Here is a 12,359-nt window from a genome sequence, read left to right as displayed (position 1 = left end):
GGGCCATCTAGTCTGTCTATTGCGCCCCCAGGAGTAGCACTTAAAATGTGGGCACCAGTTTGGACTTCTGCCTATTACAAGCTGAGTGCAATTGCAGAGGCAGTGACCAACATGAGGTGTTAATAGCCCGTGGAAAAGACTGTGTAGGAGGCTGGACTGGTTTGTAGTGAGTACCAAGGGGTACTTGCACCTTGCACCAGGCCCAGTTATCCCTTATTAGTGTATAGGGTGTCTAGCAGCTTAGGCTGATAGATAATGGTAGCTTAGCAGAGCAGCTTAGGCTGAACTAGGAGACGTGTGAAGCTACTACAGTACCACTTAGTGTCATATGCACAATATCATAAGAAAACACAATACACAGTTATACTAAAAATAAAGGTACTTTATTTTTATGACAATATGCCAAAGTATCTTAGAGTGTACCCTCAGTGAGAGGATAGGAAATATACACAAGATATATATACACAATAGCAAAAATATGCAGTATAGTCTTAGAAAACAGTGCAAACAATGTATAGTTACAATAGGATGCAATGGGGAAACATAGGGATAGGGGCAACACAAACCATATACTCCAAAAGTGGAATGCGAACCACGAATGGACCCCAAACCTATGTGACCTTGTAGAGGGTCGCTGGGACTATTAGAAAATAGTGAGAGTTAGAAAAATAACCCTCCCCAAGACCCTGAAAAGTGAGTGCAAAGTGCTCTAAAGTTCCCCTAAGGACAAAAGAGTCGTGTTAGAGGAATAATGCAGGAAAGACACAAACCAGCAATGCAACAACTGTGGATTTCCAATCTAGGGTACCTGTGGAACAAGGGGACCAAGTCCAAAAGTCACAAGCAAGTCGGAGATGGGCAGATGCCCAGGAAATGCCAGCTGCGGGTGCAAAGAAGCTTCGACTGGACAGAAGAAGCTGAGGTTTCTGCAGGAACGAAAAGGGCTAGAGACTTCCCCTTTGGTGGACGGATCCCTCTCGCCTTGGAGAGTCGTGCAAAAGTGTTTTCCCACCGGAAGGACGCCAACAAGCCTTGCTACACGCAAATCGTGCGTTTGGCGTTTTTGGACGCTGCTGGGGCCCAGGAGGGACCAGGAGGTCGCAAATTGGACCTGAAGAGAGAAGGGACGTCGAGCAAGACAAAGAGCCCTCACTGAAGCAGGTAGCACCCGGAGAAGTGCCAGAAACAGGCACTATGAGGATGCGTGAAACGGTGCTTGCTGAAGTTGCACAAAGGAGTCCCACGTCGCCGGAGACCAACTTAGAAAGTCGTGCAATGCAGGTTAGAGTGCTGTGGACCCAGGCTTGGCTGTGCACAAAGGATTTCCGCCGGAAGTGCACAGGGGCCGGAGTAGCTGCAAAGTCGCGGTTCCCAGCAATGCAGCCCAGCGAGGTGAGGCAAGGACTTACCTCCACCAAACTTGGACTGAAGAGTCACTGGACTGTGGGGGTCACTTGGACAGAGTCGCTGGATTCGAGGGACCTCGCTCGTCGTGCTGAGAGGAGACCCAAGGGACCGGTAATGCAGCTTTTTGGTGCCTGCGGTTGCAGGGGGAAGATTCCGTCGACCCACGGGAGATTTCTTCGGAGCTTCTGGTGCAGAGAGGAGGCAGGCTACCCCCACAGCATGCACAAGCAGGAAAACAGTCGAGAAGGCGGCAGGATCAGCGTTACAGAGTTGCAGTAGTCGTCTTTGCTACTATGTTGCAGGTTTGCAGGCTTCCAGCGCGGTCAGCGGTCGTTTCCTTATCAGAAGGTGAAGAGAGAGATGCAGAGGAACTCGGCTGAGCTCCTGCATTCGTTATCTAAAGTTTCCCCAGAGACAGAGACCCTAAATAGCCAGAAAAGAGGGTTTGGCTACCTAGGAGAGAGGAAAGGCTACTAACACCTGAAGGAGCCTATCAGCAGGAGTCTCTGACGTCACCTGGTGGCACTGGCCACTCAGAGCAGTCCAGTGTGCCAGCAGCACCTCTGTTTCCAAGATGGCAGAGGTCTGGAGCACACTGGAGGAGCTCTGGACACCTCCCAGGGGAGGTGCAGGTCAGGGGAGTGGTCACTCCCCTTTCCTTTGTCCAGTTTCGCGCCAGAGCAGGGGCTAAGGGGTCCCTGAACCGGTGTAGACTGGCTTATGCAGAATTGGGCACATCTGTGCCCAACAAAGCATTTCCAGAGGTTGGGGGAGGCTACTCCTCCCCTGCCTTCACACCATTTTCCAAAGGGAGAGGGTGTCACACCCTCTCTCAGAGGAAGTTCTTTGTTCTGCCATCCTGGGCCAGGCCTGGCTGGACCCCAGGAGGGCAGCTGCCTGTCTGAGGGGTTGGCAGCAGCAGCAGCTGCAGTGAAACCCCAGGAAGGGCAGTCTGGCAGTACCAGGGTCTGTGCTACAGACCACTGGGATCATGGAATTGTACCAACAATGCCAGGATGGCATAGAGGGGGCAATTCCATGATCATAGACATGTTACATGGCCATATTCGGAGTTACCATGGTGAAGCTACATATAGGTAGTGACCTATATGTAGTGCACGCGTGTAATGGTGTCCCCGCACTCACAAAGTTCAGTGAATTGGCTCTGAACAATGTGGGGGCACCTTGGCTAGTGCCAGGGTGCCCTCACACTAAGTAACTTTGCACCTAACCTTTACCAGGTAAAGGTTAGACATATAGGTGACTTATAAGTTACTTAAGTGCAGTGTAAAATGGCTGTGAAATAACGTGGACGTTATTTCACTCAGGCTGCAGTGGCAGGCCTGTGTAAGAATTGTCAGAGCTCCCTATGGGTGGCAAAAGAAATGCTGCAGCCCATAGGGATCTCCTGGAACCCCAATACCCTGGGTACCTCAGTACCATATACTAGGGAATTATAAGGGTGTTCCAGTAAGCCAATGTAAATTGGTAAAAATGGTCACTAGCCTGTCAGTGACAATTTGGAAAGAAATGAGAGAGCATAACCACTGAGGTTCTGATTAGCAGAGCCTCAGTGAGACAGTTAGTCACTACACAGGTAACACATTCAGGCACACTTATGAGCACTGGGGCCCTGGGTTACCAGGGTCCCAGTGACACATACAACTAAAACAACATATATACAGTGAAAAATGGGGGTAACATGCCAGGCAAGATGGTACTTTCCTACACAACCCCCCCCAAACGAAGGACAATAAGGCTGATGAGTCTTCATTGTCTAAGTGGAAATATCTGGAGAGTCCATCTGCATTGGAGTGGCTACTCCCAGGTCTATGTTCCACTGTATAGTCCATTCCCTGTAGGGATATGGACCACCTCAACAATTTAGGATTTTCACCTTTCATTTGTTTTAGCCAAAGTAGAGGTTTGTGGTCTGTCTGAACAATGAAGTGAGTGCCAAACAGGTATGGCCTCAACTTCTTCAGAGCCCAGACCACAGCAAAGGCCTCCCTCTCAATGGCAGACCAACGCTTTTCTCTAGGGGTCAACCTCCTACTAATAAAAGCAACAGGTTGATCCTGGCCCTCAGAATTAAGTTGTGATAGGACTGCCCCTACTCCTAATTCAGATGCATCAGTCTGGACATAGAATTTTTTAGAGTAACAAGGGCTTTTCAGGACAGGTGCAGAGCACATGGCCTGCTTCAGCTCCTCAAAAGCTTTCTGACAGCTTGCTGTCCATAATACCTTTTTAGGCATTTTCTTGGATGTGAGGTCATTAAGAGGGGCTGCAATGGAGCCATAGTTCTTAATGAACCTCCTGTAATACCCAGTGAGGCCTAGGAAGGCTCTCACCTGAGTCTGAGTGGTAGGGGGAACCCAATCAATAATAGTTTGGATTTTCCCCTGGAGTGGTGCAATCTGTTCACCACCAACAAGGTGTCCCAGATAAACCACCTTACCCTGCCCTATCTGGCACTTTGAAGCCTTGATAGTGAGGCCTGCCTTTTGCAGAGCCTCCAAAACTTTTCATAGGTGGACCAGGTGATCATCCCAGCTGGAGCTAAAGACAGCTATATCATCCAAATATGCTGCACTGAAAGCTTCCAGCCCTTGCAGGACTGTGTTCACCAACCTCTGAAAAGTGGCAGGTGTATTTTTCAAACCAAAAGGCATTACAGTAAACTGGTAATGTCCTCCAATGGTAGAAAATGCAGTCTTAGGTTTAGCATCTTCTGACAATTTGATCTGCCAATACCCTGCAGTCAAATCAAAAGTGCTTAGATACTTGGCAGATGCCAGTGTATCTATAAGCTCATCTGCCCTGGGTATAGGGTGAGCATCAGTTTTGGTTACCAAGTTGAGACCTCTATAGTCTACACAAAACCGCATTTCCTTCTTTCCATCTTTAGAATTGGGTTTTGGTACCAGTACCACAGGAGAAGCCCATGGACTGTCAGAGTGCTCAACCACTCCTAGTTCCAACATTTTCTGAACTTCTTGCTTTATGCAGTCCCTGACATGGTCAGGCTGCCTATAGATCTTACTTTTGACAGGTAAACTGTCTCCAGTATCTATAGTGTGCTCACACCAAGAAGTGGTGCCTGGCACAGTAGAGAAGAGTTCTGAAAATTGTCCTAGGAGATTTATGCAATTATCTTTCTGCTCAGCAGTAAGACAATCAGCCGAAACTACACCTTCCACAAGAGCATCTTGTTCTGTGGAAGAGAAGAGATCAGGTAGAGGATCACTGTCTTCTTCCTGTCCCTCATCAGTTGCCATGAGCAGGGTGAGATCAGCCCTGTCATAGTAGGGTTTCAGGCGGTTGACATGGAGCACCCTAAGGGGACTCCTGGCAGTGCCTAAGTCAACCAAGTAGGTGACTTCACCCTTCTTTTCAACAATTGTGTGGGTTCCACTCCATTTATCTTGGAGTGCTCTTGGGGCCACAGGCTCCAAGACCCATACTTTCTGCCCTGGTTGGTACTGAACCACAACAGCCTTCTGATCATGACATTGCTTCTGGAGCTCTTGGCTGGCCTGAAGGTTTTTACTGGCCTTTTTCATGTACTCAGCCATCCTTGATCTGAGGCCAAGTACATAGTCCACAATATCCTGCTTAGGAGCTTTTAAAGGTTGTTCCCAACCCTCCTTTACAAGTGTGAGTGGACCCCTAACAGGGTGTCCAAAAAGGAGTTCAAAGGGGCTGAAGCCCACTCCTTTCTGGGGTACCTCCCTGTAGCCCAAAAGGAGGCATGGTAGAAGGATATCCCATCTCCTGCGGAGTTTTTCAGGGAGTCCCATAATCATGCCTTTGAGAGTTTTATTAAACCTCTCCACCAGTCCATTTGTTTGTGGATGATAGGGTGTTGTGAACTTGTACGTTACACCACACTCCTTCCACATGGCCTTTAAGTATGCAGACATGAAATTGCTTCCCCTGTCTGATACTACTTCCTTTGGGAAGCCCACCCTGGAAAATATTCCCAGGAGGGCCTTTGCCACTGCAGGAGCTGTAGTGGTCCTTAAAGGAATTGCTTCAGGGTATCTTGTGGCATGGTCCACTACCACCAAGATAAACCTATTGCCTGAAGCAGTAGGAGGGTCAAGGGGGCCAACTATGTCAACCCCTACCCTTTCAAAGGGAACCCCAACCACAGGCAGTGGGATAAGGGGTGCCTTTGGGGTGCCACCTGTCTTGCCACTGGCTTGACAGGTTTCACAGGACTTACAAAATTCCTTTGTGTCCTCAGACATCCTAGGCCAATGAAACAATGGTACCAATCTGTCCCAAGTTTTCATTTGACCCAGGTGCCCAGCTAAGGGAATGTCATGTGCCAGTGTTAGGAGGAACTTTCTGTACTCCTGAGGAATCACTAATCTCCTGGCAGCTCCAGGTTTAGGATCCCTATGCTCAGTGTACAAGAGGTTGTCCTCCCAGTAAACTCTGTGAGAGTCACTGACATCCCCATTAGCCTGTTTGACAGCTTGCTGTCTGAGACCCTCTAATGTGGGACAGGTTTGCTGTGCCACACTCAGCTCCTCCCTGGCAGGCCCCCCTTCACCCAAAAGCTCAGCAGTGTCTGCTTCCAGCTCCTCTGGTGTAGGTTCTGCACAGGGAGGGAATTATTCTTCCTCAGAAGTAGAATCCACTGTAGAGGGAGGGATAGTAGGAAGTGGTTTGCTTCTACTAGCCCTAGCTTTAGGGAGCACTTGGTCCATTGTTCCAGGATCCAAGCTTCCCTGTCCTTTTTGCTTTTTGGCCTGAGCCCTTGTTAAAGCAAAAATATGCCCTGGAATGCCCAGCATTGCTGCATGGGCCTCCAACTCCACATCTGACCAAGCTGATGTCTCCAAATCATTCCCTAATAGACAGTCTACAGGTAAATCTGAAGCTACCACAACTTTCTTTGGACCAGTTACCCCCCCCCAGTTGAGATTTACAACAGCCATGGGGTGGCTTTGTGTTATGTTGTGAGCATCGGTTACTTGGTACTGGTGTCCAAGTATGTGTTGTTCAGGGTGCACCAGTTTCTCAATCACCATTGTGACACTGGCACCTGTGTCCCTGTAGGCCTGGACCTCAACACCATTTATTAGGGTTAGTTGCTTGTACTTCTCCAAGTTATGGGGGCAAGCAACCAAAGTGGCTAAATCAATAGCCCCTTCAGAGACTAAAGTAGCCTCTGTGGTCTCCCTAATCAGACCAACCCCAACTAAATTACCAAAAGTGAGCCCAGCTACTCCCTTGGATTGGCTATTAGTAGGTTTGCTCCCACCACCACTGCTATTAGTAGGGACACCAGGTGTAGCAGTAGGGGTTGTAGTGGTAGGAGCTGTGGTGCCTTTCTTTGGACAACTGGGATCTGTTGTCCAATGGCCTTTTATTTTACATAAATAGCACCATGGTTTCTTTTCCTTGTTCTGATTAAAGGAGGATTTGGACCCACCACCCCCACCAGAGTGTTTTTGTGGGCCTGATGAAGACTCATTTTTAGATTTGTCCCCACCCTTGTCAGAAGACTTACCATCCTTCTTTTTGTTGCCATCTTTGTCACCCCCTGTATGAACTTTTCTGTTCACTCTTGTTCTGACCCATTTGTCTGCCTTCTTTCCCAATTCTTGGGGAGAGGTCAGATCAGAGTCCACCAAGTATTGGTGCAACAAATCAGACACACAATTATTAAGAATATGCTCTCTCAGGATCAAGTTATACAGGCTGTCATAATCAGTAACTTTACTGCCATGTAACCACCCCTCCAAGGCCTTCACTGCCTGGTCAATGAAATCAACCCAGTCTTGTGAAGACTCCTTTTTGGTCTCTCTGAACGTTATCCTGTACTGTTCAGTGGTTAAGCCATAACCATCCAGGAGTGCATTCTTAAGAACTTGGAAATTATTAGCATCATTTTCTTTCACAGTAAGGAGTCTATCCCTACCCTTTCCACTAAATGATAGCCATAGGATAGCAGCCCACTGCCTTTGAGGGACATCCTGTACAACACAGGCCCTCTCAAGTGCAGCAAACCACTTGTTAATGTCATCCCCCTCCTTATAAGGGGGAACTATCTTGTGCAGATTCCTGGAATCATGCTCTTTTGCAGGATGACTATGGGGAATACTGCTGCTGCCACCATGGGTATCTAAACCCAACTTCTGTCTTTCCTTCTCTAATTCAAAAGACTGTCTATCCAAATCCAGCTGTTGCTTTTTAAGCTTCAGTCTGGTTTGTTCCACCCTCAACTTATTGAGTTCCCTCTCTAACATTCTGTCATCAGGGTTGGTGGGAGGGATATTTCTAGAAACAGAGCTATGATGGGAATGAACTGAAGGAGACCTGTCCCTTACAGAAGCCAACTTAACAGCTTGGTTTACAGAAACATTACTACCAGTATGGTGAGAATAAATGCTTTTGCTATGATGTGAGACAACACTATTTATTTGGTGTGGCTCATCATCATTACCATCTATGCTAGATTGTCTAGTAATGGGTAGGCTAGGAAGTTTCTTTCCTGAATCTTTTCCTGGGGGAGTCCCTGAATCAGATTGGGAACTATTAGGTACTTTTTCAACAGATGGGGCACCTATGGCCTTATCCTGTTCTCTAAGCATGTTAATTAATAGTTCTAAGGCAGGATTCTTCCCTACACTCAAACCTCTCTCTATACAGAGACTCCTTGCTCTTTTCCAGCTAAGGTTGTCATATGCAAGTTTGGACAGATCAACACTTTGGCCTGTGCCAGACATTTTTTAGAGAGAGTTAAAGTGATAGAGAATGAGACAAAAGTTTTCAGAACTTTTTGGAAAGACAGAAAAAAAACTTTTTAAACTTTTTAAGAACTTTTTGAAAGTTTAGAAGTACTTTTCAGCACTTAGAAAAGAGTGAAAAGAGGAAATGCAAAACTTTTTGGCTATGTGTATATACACTGACCTTGTTTTGTATATTTTTCTCTTATGAAAAGTACAATGACAAGAGTGGTAAGTAGTCTCAAGCACTTATCCCACCGCTGCACAACCAATGTAGGAGGCTGGACTGGTTTGTAGTGAGTACCAAGGGGTACTTGCACCTTGCACCAGGCCCAGTTATCCCTTATTAGTGTATAGGGTGTCTAGCAGCTTAGGCTGATAGATAATGGTAGCTTAGCAGAGCAGCTTAGGCTGAACTAGGAGACGTGTGAAGCTACTACAGTACCACTTAGTGTCACATGCACAATATCATAAGAAAACACAATACACAGTTATACTAAAAATAAAGGTACTTTATTTTTATGACAATATGCCAAAGTATCTTAGAGTGTACCCTCAGTGAGAGGATAGGAAATATACACAAGATATATATACACAATAGCAAAAATATGCAGTATAGTCTTAGAAAACAGTGCAAACAATGTATAGTTACAATAGGATGCAATGGGGAAACATAGGGATAGGGGCAACACAAACCATATACTCCAAAAGTGGAATGCGAACCACGAATGGACCCCAAACCTATGTGACCTTGTAGAGGGTCGCTGGGACTATTAGGAAATAGTGAGAGTTAGAAAAATAACCCTCCCCAAGACCCTGAAAAGTGAGTGCAAAGTGCACTAAAGTTCCCCTAAGGACAAAAGAGTCGTGTTAGAGGAATAATGCAGGAAAGACACAAACCAGCAATGCAACAACTGTGGATTTCCAATCTAGGGTACCTGTGGAACAAGGGGACCAAGTCCAAAAGTCACAAGCAAGTCGGAGATGGGCAGATGCCCAGGAAATGCCAGCTGCGGGTGCAAAGAAGCTTCGACTGGACAGAAGAAGCTGAGGTTTCTGCAGGAACAAAAAGGGCTAGAGACTTCCCCTTTGGTGGACGGATCCGTCTTGCCTTGGAGAGTCGTGCAAAAGTGTTTTCCCGCCAGAAGGACGCCAACAAGCCTTGCTACACGCAAATCTTGTGTTTGGCGTTTTTGGACACTGCTGGGGCCCAGGAGGGACCAGGAGGTCGCAAATTGGACCTGAAGAGAGAGGAGACGTCGAGCAAGACAAAGAGCCCTCACTGAAGCAGGTAGCGCCCGGAGAAGTGCCAGAAACAGGCACTACAAAGATGCGTGAAACAGTGCTCGCCGAAGTTGCACAAAGGAGTCCCACGTCGCCGGAGACCAACTTAGAAAGTCGTGCAATGCAGGTTAGAGTGCCGTGGACCCAGGCTTGGCTGTGCACAAAGGATTTCCGCCGGAAGTGCACAGGGGCCGGAGTAGCTGCAAAGTCGCGGTTCCCAGCAATGCAGCCCAGCGAGGTGAGGCAAGGACTTACCTCCACCAAACTTGGACTGAAGAGTCACTGGACTGTGGGGGTCACTTGGACAGAGTCGCTGGATTCGAGGGACCTCGCTCGTTGTGCTGAGAGGAGACCCAAGGGACCGGTAATGCAGCTTTTTGGTGCCTGCGGTTGCAGGGGGAAGATTCCGTCGACCCACTGGAGATTTCTTCGGAGCTTCTGGTGCAGAGAGGAGGCAGGCTACCCCCACAGCATGCACAAGCAGGAAAACAGTCGAGAAGGCGGCAGGATCAGCGTTACAGAGTTGCAGTAGTCGTCTTTGCTACTATGTTGCAGGTTTGCAGGCTTCCAGCGCGGTCAGCGGTCGTTTCCTTATCAGAAGGTGAAGAGAGAGATGCAGAGGAACTCGGCTGAGCTCATGCATTCGTTATCTAAAGTTTCCCCAGAGACAGAGACCCTAAATAGCCAGAAAAGAGGGTTTGGCTACCTAGGAGAGAGGAAAGGCTACTAACACCTGAAGGAGCCTATCAGCAGGAGTCTCTGACGTCACCTGGTGGCACTGGCCACTCAGAGCAGTCCAGTGTGCCAGCAGCACCTCTGTTTCCAAGATGGCAGAGGTCTGGAGCACACTGGAGGAGCTCTGGACACCTCCCAGGGGAGGTGCAGGTCAGGGGAGTGGTCACTCCCCTTTCCTTTGTCCAGTTTCGCGACAGAGCAGGGGCTAAGGGGTCCCTGAACCGGTGTAGACTGGCTTATGCAGAATTGGGCACATCTGTGCCCAACAAAGCATTTCCAGAGGCTGGGGGAGGCTACTCCTCCCCTGCCTTCACACCATTTTCCAAAGGGAGAGGGTGTCACACCCTCTCTCAGAGGAAGTTCTTTGTTCTGCCATCCTGGGCCAGGCCTGGCTGGACCCCAGGAGGGCAGCTGCCTGTCTGAGGGGTTGGCAGCAGCAGCAGCTGCAGTGAAACCCCAGGAAGGGCAGTCTGGCAGTACCAGGGTCTGTGCTACAGACCACTGGGATCATGGAATTGTACCAACAATGCCAGGATGGCATAGAGGGGGCAATTCCATGATCATAAACATGTTACATGGCCATATTCGGAGTTACCATGGTGAAGCTACATATAGGTAGTGACCTATATGTAGTGCACGCGTGTAATGGTGTCCCCGCACTCACAAAGTTCAGTGAATTGGCTCTGAACAATGTGGGGGCACCTTGGCTAGTGCCAGGGTGCCCTCACACTAAGTAACTTTGCACCTAACCTTTACCAGGTAAAGGTTAGACATATAGGTGACTTATAAGTTACTTAAGTGCAGTGTAAAATGGCTGTGAAATAACGTGGACGTTATTTCACTCAGGCTGCAGTGGCAGGCCTGTGTAAGAATTGTCAGAGCTCCCTATGGGTGGCAAAAGAAATGCTGCAGCCCATAGGGATCTCCTGGAACCCCAATACCCTGGGTACCTCAGTACCATATACTAGGGAATTATAAGGGTGTTCCAGTAAGCCAATGTAAATTGGTAAAAATGGTCACTAGCCTGTCAGTGACAATTTGGAAAGAAATGAGAGAGCATAACCACTGAGGTTCTGATTAGCAGAGCCTCAGTGAGACAGTTAGTCACTACACAGGTAACACATTCAGGCACACTTATGAGCACTGGGGCCCTGGGTTACCAGGGTCCCAGTGACACATACAACTAAAACAACATATATACAGTGAAAAATGGGGGTAACATGCCAGGCAAGATGGTACTTTCCTACAGACTGCACAAAGGATAACATGGATTCACACATTGCCCCCCCCAGGGGCATCTGTCAGCTGGGAAAAGGAATGGGAGGGCAGGGTGTTTCACTTCCCATCCACCTGCCCTACACTTATGCACGCTGTAGCAGAGCTTCGTGATGCAGTATGGTTTCCATAAACACATATTAGGAAGATGGTTCAGCGATGCGACGTGTCTGCATACTGTTTTTGTGATCCTTGACTTTGTAGAAAATCCTAAAAGTAGTACATTTATCACGCCTGCAGTACTTTTCAGGATTATACTATTGGACTGTTCTTTGTGCAGTTAGTGTAGTTAGGGACATTTAGTTGTATTGGAGTTTTAAAAAAAAAAAATGTGTTAAATGTTTTTTTTCTTCTATGAACTGTAGCTGCCTTTATAATTAAATTCTGTATTTATTGGTTCCATTCTGCAGATGTTGCTGCTCTGACCAACCCCGAACTGTAGATAAAGAAGACTACTCCAATTGTTAAATTGTTAAAATGGTTTCTTTTGTACATTGGATTCAACTTTACCAGTGACGTTAAATGAAAAATTCAGCAGAAACTTGCAACATTGTCCTGCGAAGAAACATGTACATATTTAGCAAGTATTCCATGAACTCTATGGTTGTGTTGTACTGTCGTCCCTGCGTTGCACGCAGGGTGACAGTTTGGCAGGCAGCACTTTATTGCAGCACACACTTCTGCTGCTTCATCGTCCTCAAGGCTTGCGGGGAAATCGCTTGAGCCTGAGGTGGAGGTCTCAGGCAAGTCTCTTCCGGGGCATGACCCTGCTTAAATACCCTGGGGTCATTCTCAATGGTTTTATAGTTTCATAGTTTATAGTTTAATCTCAGTATCCGTCTCCTGGTTGAATAACTCCTGGCCTGTGATGGAAGCCTGGTAGGCTGTATAGTCATCTGTGCCACCGTCTAT

This window comes from Pleurodeles waltl, chromosome 6, assembly GCF_031143425.1.
Source record: "Pleurodeles waltl isolate 20211129_DDA chromosome 6, aPleWal1.hap1.20221129, whole genome shotgun sequence".
Taxonomy (NCBI): domain Eukaryota; kingdom Metazoa; phylum Chordata; class Amphibia; order Caudata; family Salamandridae; genus Pleurodeles; species Pleurodeles waltl.
The sequence above is the reverse complement of the archived record's forward strand: the minus strand, read 5'-3'. Positions refer to the sequence as shown.